Source organism: Eutrigla gurnardus (genome assembly GCF_963514095.1).
Source record: "Eutrigla gurnardus genome assembly, chromosome: 21".
Lineage (NCBI taxonomy): Eukaryota > Metazoa > Chordata > Actinopteri > Perciformes > Triglidae > Eutrigla > Eutrigla gurnardus.
The window spans coordinates 2,753,828-2,765,643 of NC_139932.1; the positions used below are offsets into that span (position 1 = coordinate 2,753,828).

The 11,816-nt window shown below is 42.7% G+C and overlaps 1 gene segment (V, D, J or C); it reads left to right on the top strand.

Annotated features, from left to right (window-relative positions):
- Window positions 1-10,288: 10,288 nt before the first annotated feature.
- LOC311032061 (Ig kappa-b4 chain C region-like) lies at window positions 10,289-11,605 on the top strand. The segment is given in 2 exons: window positions 10,289-10,445; window positions 11,134-11,605.
- Window positions 11,606-11,816: the final 211 nt, after the last annotated feature.

An 11,816-nucleotide genomic window follows, 5' to 3' on the forward strand; every position in this document is an offset into this window, starting at 1 on the left:
TTTCATAATAGGAATGGGTCCTGTTTGAAATTTCACGAATGAAATGATAATGCTGATGTTTGTATAAATTGTGCCTTAGTGATGTTTAATATAGGTTAGATAGTTAGAAGTCTCTGCCCAGACTTTGCCTCAATCTCTGTCCAGACTTTGCCTCAATCTCTGTCCAGACAATGCCTCCATCAAAGTTATGGACTTTAACCTGAATGAACTGTTTAACCTCTTTTCCATGGAATATACAGACTGTTTGGACTCCCACGTGTTTCAAGGAATACATGGACGGTTCAGCCCTTATGTTGCTCCGAAGGTTGCGTCCCACACCTCAACCTTCAGACCAAAAGGGGGACTGTTGGGACCTAACCGTTAGGACTACACAATGCGGCCTACAAAGCCTACACAATGCGGCCGGAAAAAGGAACAAAGGAGATAAAAACTACAACCACCATTTTAGTGTCACCTCCACCTGGTCGCGAGATCTGACGTCACACAACTGGTGCCCTATTGGCTGACAACTGCATGGGACTCCAGGGGGTCCCCCGGACCAGCCGTGAGCTATAAATCCTGGCGCCACCAGAAAAACGTTCTCTCTCCAAAGTAACTCGCGTTACACCAGGAGGTGAAGATTACGTCTGCAGCGTTTCCCTTTGTCCTAGGCCGCAGTCTTTCCCCCAAACTCGCTGGACGAGCAACAGACTGTTTTACCCCTCTTTTTCTCTACTCGTTTTATTTTTCTTTTGTTTATCATTTTGGATCCCGAGGAGACCACCGCGACAGCGCGACTCTCCCGTTCCCCGCGGTAAGAAGAAAAACTTTCTTCGTCCCAGCTGCCAGCAGAACGGATAACTCGACCCGTCTTTGTCTGAAATCAGCTGACTAAATCGCCGAGCCCCGCGATTGTCCCTCATTTCCCTGCAGAAGGAAGAATAACTAACAGTTTTCTTCAACCAATTGGATCCGGCGCTGAACGAGCGCCCACGAACTACCGTCCGTTGCCGGCGTCAAGGAACGCCATCACCGCACGGGACGAAAACCTCACATCGACGCATCTCACATCGACAAAAGTAAGAGGCTATTCGTCTGGGCAGAAGCAGAGATTCGATAGTGTAGGACATGCTTGTAATTCTTGTTAATGTGTTTTAAGTTCTGATCGCGGACCGCCGTTTGTTCATGTGCTGCTGTATTCGAATGCTGATCGTGTACCCACGCAGCTGGGTTGATTTCTGTAACAGTGTTTTCGACTAACCTCCGCCATATTCGCGAGCTCAGAAAGCCTCTACTATCAGTTAAAAGACCGGTCTCGCGGAATAAACGCCAGTTCATTCACGCGAGCCCGTGTGATAGCGGCACGGCTTCTGAGCCTCAGAATATCGCTTGCGCATTCTCTCTCTCTTTGTTTGTGTCCCGCTAACACACACACACATACACACCGCACACACGTGTCCTAAGCCAGCTGTTCCCGGCGGACGCTAGGGACATAGCTACATCTGGTGGCTACATACGGCCATCTCTCTCTCTCTCTCTCTCTCGCTACTCCATCGGACGTCAGTGGCTCCGCCCCTGAACGCTGCAAGGAATAGCTCCACCTCTCTCTCTCTCTCTCTACCCCATCAGACGTCAGTGGCTCCGCCCCTGAACGCTGCGAGGAATAGCTCCATCTGGTGGTCGCACATAGCCATCTCTCCCTCTCTCTCTCTCGCTCTCTCTCGACACGCACGCACGCACACACACGCACATTCACACGCACGCACGCACACACATACGCACACACACACACACTCCACGTGTGTCTCTCCCTTTGTTTAAGCTTAGTTTTGTGTGTTAGGTAGTTAGGTAATAAGGCTTTGTTAATTGCAGTGTTATTGATTGTGATCATTATTACTGATTTTAATAAATCTTATTATATTATAACTAGCGGTCTCTTGTGCTTGTTGTGTATATGTCACTGGATAACAGCAGGTTGTGAAGGCTAGTGCTTGAATTTCACGCCCTTCTTAATTGTTAGATTGTTTTTATGCTTCCATGCCAATGATCACGATGATTGGCATGTGAGTATAAAACCTTTATATTGAGACTGAATACAGTTTTAGGTTATCTTTTCCCTGATCCCAGGGTGGTGCCCCGTTTATTCATGATTATATCATGATAATATATTAAATATAATTATTAATACCGATAATCATATTGATATTAATAATTAACTGTTGATAACCAAATCTGCTCCTGCTACAACCCCAACAACTCTGATGATGCTGTTTATCAGTGGATCAATCACTTTATCAGAGTATTGATCAGGAATGTGTCAGTGCTCATTTGTTTGACTCTTTGCTTTCAGTTTGATGGACAAATGTTTCTCCAGAATATCTGATGAAATCATCCTAAATCACAACCACACAAACCAACATCACTGTGGGACAAAATTAAACAAAGTTACTGCCCTTCATTCATAATAATCTACAATAAACATGAGTTTATGATCATTATTTACATTTGACAGGATTTATTGGAGAGTTGTTTGTTGATTTACCAAATAGAAATCAACCTTCCTCAGATTTTTGAAATTTCACAAATAAAATGTTAAGAATATTTTATGAATCAGTTTAAGACATTGTAACCAGTCATTACATAAACTGGGTGAACTGGGAATGTGTGTGGTGAGATTGTTTGTGTCAAAGTCAGAGAGCCGTGTCTCTCTACAGCAAGAGGTTTTTGTACGGCGGCTCCATGACTTTGTATCACTGTGGTTGACTTTTGGTGGAGGAACCAGACTGGATGTTGGACGTAAGTAAATAAGTCATGTTTGAAATTCAGCTCTTTGATGTTTGAGGCAGATACATATATCTTGTTTTGATTGTAACGTTTTTCATATTCATGTTTTTATTTCTCCTTCTTTATCATGGAGACTAACTCAGAGCAGCTTTACTCAACATTTCTTCACACATTCCAGTCAAACTGACATTTACAAAGCTTTCAGTGTGATGAAGAGAAAACTTTAAAATGTTTTACACGACCAAGTCTAAATGTTCTTCCTCAATAATAACTGTTGGTGAATAATCTTTTCATCTTGTCATTTATTGTGAAAGGTCTTTTAAATAGTTTCAACAGTTTTTAATAATGACTTAAATCTACATGAAAACATTTGACCGTATCAGTTTATTTTCTCTATTTGTTCATGTTTCCACTAAATCATTTAAAGTCATGTACAGTTCAGGTGTTGATGTTTCATTTCCAGTGTAGTTTGATATATTTCAGCTCATTCTGTACGTTGGTTCTCTCTGTGCTGATATGCATGAGAGGCTTCTTAAAGGGAAGTGAAACAATGTGTGAGTGAGTGAGTGACTGCTGCAGCAGAAAAACCATCTGGCAGAAAGTCCTTAAAGGAGAGGATGAACTCTCACACGGTAAAGGTGTCAAAGTGTCTGGTGGTTGATGGACAGCTGTGTGGTCCCTGTCCTCTAAGCTGATTGGTGTCTCCTAGGTGATGTCCGTCCCACCCTGACGGTGCTGCCCCCCTCCAGTGAGGAGCTGCAGCAGGGGAAGGCCACGCTCATGTGCCTGGCCAACAAGGGCTTCCCCTCAGACTGGAGTCTGGCCTGGAAGGTGGACAGCAGCAGCAGCAGCAGCTGGGAGGAGAGCAGGAGCCCCGGGGTGCTGGAGAAGGACGGCCACTACAGCTGGAGCAGCACCCTGAGGCTCCCTGCAGACCAGTGGAGCAAGGTGGGCTCTGTGACCTGTGAGGCCACCCAGGGCTCCCAGACTCCGCTCTCAGAGACACTGAGGAGAGACCAGTGTTCCCAGTCCTGAGCTGACTCACTGGGACTCTGCTACTGGTTTCACTCTGATACTGGTCTCAGTCTGCACTCTGTGACTATCTCTCTCTGTCTCTCTCTTCATGTTAGCAGAATCATTTCATCTTTAACGATCAGTAATGTTTCAATTCTCAGTAAACATGAACAATAAAGACGTGATGATGAAACAAGTTGAGTCCAAGCATCTTATTACAAGAATACCTGCTGTCTTTAGTGATCACAGAAGATCCCTTAGATCCACTGACACTGAGTTTGTCTCAGGGTAAACTTACATGAACTGAATCATTTTATCTGACTCTTTTAGGAAGAAATGATGGACTTCTGTTTTGAACATCTATCTATTCAGATACATTTTCATATTTCTTAATAAGTCATTGAGTTTAACTGTTTCACCTAAAGTTTAGTGAAATGAAAACTCCCAAATCTTCATTACACATAAATTATAAAATGGATAATGTTCAGCCAGACAATCTACTTTAAATACTGATCAGATCATGTGCTATCAGAAGGGAGGATGGTGGTTGTATAATGTATCGTCAGATGTCATCAACAAACAAGCTGATTTTATTCTGAAGGGACCTGAGATGCCGGAGATTATCAATGAGGAACACAAGACTGATAGAAATGTAAACCATTTGTTTTATGAAATCATATACATTAAGAACTGTACGTGTTTGACTCGTAAATGTTTTATTTTTGGGAGGAATAGTTTGAACTTTACTTAGAAGAGTAATGATGTCAATTTCATCATTGCTCAAACTTCTGACGAATTCGGAAAACAATTGGTTTTAGAGATAAAGTTTAATGCTTTGGTGACGGGGAGGATATAGGTTGTAGCTTGGAGTGTGTGTGTGTGTGTGTGTGTGTGTGTGTGTGTGTGTGTGTGTGTGTGTGTGTGTGTGTGTGTGTGTCCTCAGTGAAGTGTATCAGTCTCTGCAGTAGCTTCCAGCTGCAGCTGTTTAGTCTGACTGAGGGAGGTTTTTGTACGACGCTTTTTCACTGTGTGAACACATACTGGCTGCTGATGACATGAAAACTCTGACAGTAGTAAACTGCTGCATCTTCAGTCTGGACTCCACTGATGGTCAGAGTGAAGTCAGAGTTTGATCCACTGCCTGTAAAACGATCTGGAGTCCCTGATTGTCGAGTGCTAGCATAGTAAATAAGTAGTTTAGGAGGTTCTCCATCTCTCTGTTGGTACCAGGCTAAATAATTTGACGAATAAACCGCCTGACTGGTCCGACATGTGACGGAGACGGAGCCTCCCAGAGCAGAGCTCACTGCTCCAGGCTGAGTCACTGTGACCTGTCCTCTGGACTCTGAGGACACAGAGACAAACACATAAAGCAGCGTCATGGTTTCATGGCTTCATTTCAGAGGGAAGGATGTTGATAGAGGAGAGGAGTTTGATTCTCTGGACTTTACCTGTGAAGCAGCAGCAGAGGAGAGTCCAGATGAGGACGGAGGACAAAGTCATGTTTTTGATGAGGACCATTTCTGTGTCTTCTGTTGTCATGAAGGACAGCTGTCAGTCCTCCAGGGTTCAACTCTCAGGACTATAAACTCTCCCAGAGCACTGGAGCATGGTGCTGCTGATGCAAAGTGGCTCTCTATGGAAATGCTCTGACTGACTCCAACAGGGACTTGGATTACTCTGATGATGCTGTTTATCAGTGGATCAATCACTTTATCAGAGTATTGATCAGGAATGTGTCAGTGCTCATTTGTTTGACTCTTTGCTTTCAGTTTGATGGACAAATGTTTCTCCAGAATATTTGATGAAATCATCCTAAATCACAATCACACAAACCAACATCACTGTGGGACAAAATTAAACAAAGTTACTGCCCTTCATTCATCATAATCTACAATAAACATGAGTTTATTCTGCAACACAAGTTATTCAAGAACTATGAAAATAGTTAAAACAATAAAAGCCTCCCAATTGTCATCTTAACTGTATTATTTTGAACTATTAAACTCAGAAAGTTTAGTAAAAGAGGGTTAGTTTAGACATTGTATTTTTATTACCGAAACATGTCTGTTATCATGGTTCAGCAGTGATGCCTGTCTGTTGCCATGGTTACTGAGGTCAAAGAGGGAATTTAAACTTTTCAGATGAGTTTGTGACCTCTGAGGCCTCCCAGAGCTCTCAGACTCCGCTCTCAGAGACACTGAGGAGAGACCAGTATTCCCAGTCCTGAGCTGACTCACTGGGACTCTGCTACTGGTTTCACTCTGATACTGGTCTCAGTCTGCACTCTGTGACTATCTCTCTCTGTCTCTCTCTCTTCATGTTAGCAGAATCATTTCATCTTTCACGATCAGTAATGTTTCAATTATCAGTAAACATGAACATTAAAGATGTGATGACGAAACAAGTTGAGTCCAAGCATCTTATTACAAGAATACCTGCTGTCTTTAGTGATCACAGAAGATCCCGTCGATCCACTTGTTAAAAGAATTTTCCCGTAAACGAATAAATTCACCCAAGGAGGAGATCGGAGACATAAGTTAAGTCGACGTCTGACTTTAATCTTGTACAAGAGGAGCAGTTACAATGCAACAACGTGTGAGGATGCTACAGAGGAAGTGCTCAAATCACTGTTGTGACTTGAGTCTTTTAAAGGCACAGGAGATGATGCGTAACTGACAGTTAACCTTCATGTAGAACTAGACATCATGACTACCAGGCCTCTGATAACATTTAGGTCAGCCATGGGGATACTAAAGTAATAAACAGTTCAACACATAAAGCTGTAACCTGAACAAAGAAAACTTTAAGACATGAGGTTATACAAAATTCTTATAACATTCCCTCCTGTTTATGCTTATCTCAAGAATAATAATTAGTTAAATTGTGTGGAGTGTGAGAGCGAAAACCCTGTCAGGCAGCTTCTTAGCAACTTCAGTACCATCTTTACATTCGGGCAGGGAAATTCTCTCACGGCCCCTCTGCCTACAGGCGACCGCCCTATGGTACTCCAGTCCAATTGGGAAAATACAGTGATTCAAAACAGAGTTATACATAGCACATCTAGTAAATCTAACCTCTAGTACTTTAAAGTTTAATAGGAAGGAGGAATAGAAATCAAACAAAACTGTTCAACGCAGGCTGGTCAACCCATCGATCCCGTTAGTTGAACCTGACCCTGCCTAGGAAATCTCACCCTAAACTCATGAAAAACAATAAAACATTAAACACTTCCTTCCATCATGTGATTAACATATATATATATATATATATACACATAGTGGAGATAACATCCTTCTCTTAGGCTACACTCGTAATGCTTATCAGTATCTTACATCTTCTTTTTGGGATTTTCTGTAAATACATCATTGTGCTGTGGAATTTATGTTTTTATTTTTGTTTAAACTACTAATCATAGAAATCCTCCAAGTCCCCGCACATGTCCTCAGCTTCCAGATCACCTGGAACTTTCTGCTCACCTAGGAGTCGGGAAGCACACTTCACAGGGGTTATTTCATCGTCACTGTAATCTGATAGATATGATGTTGCATCACCTTTATCCTCCTCATCCGGCACTCTGGTGTACAGTAACATCTTGTTCATGGCAACGTCAATCAGCCTCTGAACTAAGTCTCTCAGGAATGGAACACAACAACAACACAACGCAGTCATAATTGTGGTTATTAGAACTGATTGTATGAGCCCTGACCACGTCCCGAACATGTTCTCCATCCATGAAAAGTAAGGGTGTTCATCAATACCTGAGTTTTCCGTGAACTCCTCAGATAATGATGTCAAACCTGCCAGCTCTGGTGTAATTGATGAATCTCTGTTGGTTATAATACATATAGTTAATCCAATCAATTGTTAATGTTGGTCTAAGTGTCTTACCACCGCAGAACCACCAGATGTCCGCCCTGGTCACAAGTTGTCTTCTCACCCACGCATCCTGCACACCCCAGTCTCCTGCTGATAACTTCTTACTTGAAGAGAACAAAAACATATTCATGAAGTTTTGGCATGAAACAAGAAGAGATTAAAACCCTCAAAATCTTCCTCTTTACTGTAATATTTTGAACTATTAAACTCAGAAAGTTTCGGAAAAGGCGGTTAGTTTGGACTTTTTACCTATAGTTCTGAAACATGTCTGTTGTCATGGTTTAGCAGTGATGCCTGTCCGTTGCCATCGTTTTGAGTTTGATCCACTCTGAGGAAGACCAACAGAACTTGTAGCCTCCTCTGCTGCAGCCTCATATGAACTCTATGAATGTCTCTCTGCAGTGGGTGATGTCTGTCCCACTCTGACGGTGCTGCCCCCCTCCAGTGAGGAGCTGCAGCAGGGGAAGGCCTTCCTCTCCCTTCTCCTGGTACTCTTCTTCCTCTCACTTCTCCTGGTACTTGTCTTCCTCTCCCTTCTCCTGGTACTTGTCTTCCTCTCCCTTCTCCTGGGACTCATCTTCCTCTACCTTCTCCTGGTACTTGTCTTCCTCTTCTTAGGCCTGGTACTCTTCTTCCTCTACCTTCTCCTGGTACTCTTCTTCCTCTCACTTCTCCTGGTACTTGTCTTCCTCTCCCTTCTCCTGGTACTTGTCTTCCTCTCCCTTCTCCTGGGACTCATCTTCCTCTACCTTCTCCTGGTACTTGTCTTCCTCTTCTTAGGCCTGGTACTCTTCTTCCTCTACCTTCTCCTGGTACTCTTCTTCCTCTCACTTCTCCTGGTACTTGTCTTCCTCTCCTTTCTCCTGGTACTCGTCTTCCTCTCCCGTCTCCTGGTACTTGTCTTCCTCTCCCTCTTTCAGGCATTTTTCTTCCTTTCTTTGTGTTGATCTTTATTGTTCCTTTTCCACACAAGATCAGCCCAAAAAGACTCTCTTTTACTGGATACCATATGGTTGCGATTGAAAGAACCTCAACACCTGAGTGTGTATCCGAGGTGTGATTCAGCTCTGACTGATCTATTTGCATAATTTCATTCAGCTGTTTTTCAGGAGCAACGGAGAAAAATATGACCAACTGTTCATTTTGAATTTAGCCTGTATGTTGTTGAACATGATATTATCTGTCCTAATATAAAGTTTGAAAGTGTTTGTAAATTTGGCAATAAAAATATGTTTTTTGGTCTTGGTTGAGCTCATGTGTAAAATAAGTTCAAGCATTTTAAAGTTGTTTTAAATGTATATATTGTGTCAAAGCAACAAGAAATGTGTTTATTGTATCTAAATGTGTTAAGAGTTTCTGAAAAATGTTAAAAGTAGTGAGTAATGAGGTCCTTTTAATCATTGCTCAAACTTCTGAAGAATTCGGAACACTTGGTTTTAGAGATAAAGTTTAATGCTTTGGTGACGGGGAAGACATAAGTTGTAGTTGTAGTGTGTGTGTGTGTGTGTGTGTGTGTCCTCAGTGAAGTGGATCAGTCTCTGCAGTAGCTTCCACCTGCAGCTGTTCAGTCTGACTGAGGGAGGTTTTTGTACGATGCTTTTTCACTGTGTGAACACATGCTGGCTGCTGATGACATGAAGACTCTGACAGTAGTAAACTGCTGCATCTTCAGTCTGGACTCCACTGATGGTCAGAGTGAAGTCAGAGTTTGATCCACTGCCTGTAAAACGATCTGGAGTCCCTGATTGTCGAGTGCTAGCGAAGTAAATAAGTAGTTTAGGAGGTTCTCCATCTCTCTGTTGGTACCAGGCTAAATAATTTGATGAATACACCGCCTGACTGGTCCGACATGTGACGGAGACGGAGCCTCCCAGAGCAGAGCTCACTGTTCCAGGCTGAGTCACTGTGACCTGTCCTCTGGACTCTGAGGACACAGAGACAAACACATAAAGCAGCGTCATGGTTTCATGGGCTTCATTTCAGAGGGAAGGATGTTGATAGAGGAGAGGAGTTTGATTCTCTGGACTTTACCTGTGAAGCAGCAGCAGAGGAGAGTCCAGATGAGGACGGAGGACAAAGTCATGTTTTTGATGAGGACCATTTCTGTGTCTTCTGTTGTCATGAACGACAGCTGTCAGTCCTCCAGGGTTCAACTCTCAGGACTATAAACTCTCCCAGAGCACTGGAGCATGGTGCTGCTGATGCAAAGTGGCTCTCTATGGAAATGCTCTGACTGACTCCAACAGGGACTTGGATTACTCTGATGATGCTGTTTATCAGTGGATCAATCACTTCATCAGAGTATTGATCAGGAATGTGTCAGTGCTCATTTGTTTGACTCTTTGCTTTCAGTTTCAGTTTCTCCAGAATATTTGATGAAATCATCCTAAATCACAATCACACAAACCAACATCACTGTGGGACAAAATTAAACAAAGTTACTGCCCTTCATTCATCATAATCTACAATAAACATGAGTTTATGACCATTATTTACATTTGACAGTATTTATTGCAGAGTTGTTTGTTGATTTACCAAATAGAAATCAACCTTCCTCAGATTTCTAAAATTTCACAAATAAAATGTTAAGAATATTTTATGAATCAGTTTAAGACATTGTAACCAGTCATTACATAAACTGGGTGAACTGGGAATGTGTGTGGTGAGATTGTTTGTGTCAAAGTCAGAGAGCCGTGTCTCTCTACAGCCAGAGGTTTTTGTACGGCGGCTCCATGACTTTGTATCACTGTGGTTGACTTTTGGTGGAGGAACCAGACTGGATGTTGGACGTAAGTAAATAAGTCATGTTTGAAATTCAGCTCTTTGATGTTTGAGGCAGATACATATATCTTGTTTTGATTGTAACGTTTTTCATATTCATGTTTTTATTTCTCCTTCTTTATCATGGAGACTAACTCAGAGCAGCTTTACTCAACATTTCTTCACACATTCCAGTCAAACTGACATTTACAAAGCTTTCAGTGTGATGAAGATAAAACTTTAAAATGTTTTACACGACCAAGTCTAAATGTTCTTCCTCAATAATAACTGTTGGTGCATAATCTTTTCATCTTGTCATATATTGTGTAGTCTTTTAAATAGTGGTTTTAATAATGACTTAAATCTACATGAAGACATTTGACCGTATCAGTTTATTTTCTCTATTTGTTCATGTTTCCACTAAATCATTTAAAGTCATGTACAGTTCAGGTGTTGATGTTTCATTTCCAGTGTAGTTTGATATATTTCAGCTCATTCTGTACGTTGGTTCTCTCTGTGCTGATATGCATGAGAGGCTTCTTAAAGGGAAGTGAAACAATGTGTGAGTGAGTGAGTGACTGCTGCAGCAGAAAAAACATCTGGCAGAAAGTCCTTAAAGGAGAGGATGAACTCTCACACGGTAAAGGTGTCCAAGTGTCTGGTGGTTAATGGACAGCTGTGTGGTCCCTGTCCTCTAAGCTGATTGGTGTCTCCTAGGTGATGTCCGTCCCACCCTGACGGTGCTGCCCCCCTCCAGTGAGGAGCTGCAGCAGGGGAAGGCCACGCTCATGTGCCTGGCCAACAAGGGCTTCCCCTCAGACTGGAGTCTGGCCTGGAAGGTGGACAGCAGCAGCAGCAGCAGCTGGGAGGAGAGCAGGAGCCCCGGGGTGCTGGAGAAGGACGGCCACTACAGCTGGAGCAGCACCCTGAGGCTCCCTGCAGACCAGTGGAGCAAGGTGGGCTCTGTGACCTGTGAGGCCACCCAGGGCTCCCAGACTCCGCTCTCAGAGACACTGAGGAGAGACCAGTGTTCCCAGTCCTGAGCTGACTCACTGGGACTCTGCTACTGGTTTCACTCTGATACTGGTCTCAGTCTGCACTCTGTGACTATCTCTCTCTGTCTCTCTCTTCATGTTAGCAGAATCATTTCATCTTTAACGATCAGTAATGTTTCAATTCTCAGTAAACATGAACAATAAAGACGTGATGATGAAACAAGTTGAGTCCAAGCATCTTATTACAAGAATACCTGCTGTCTTTAGTGATCACAGAAGATCCCTTAGATCCACTGACACTGAGTTTGTCTCAGGGTAAACTTACATGAACTAAATCCTTTTATCTGACTTTTTTAGGAAGAAATGATGGACTTCTGTTTTTAATCTTCCTTAAACATAAAGAGC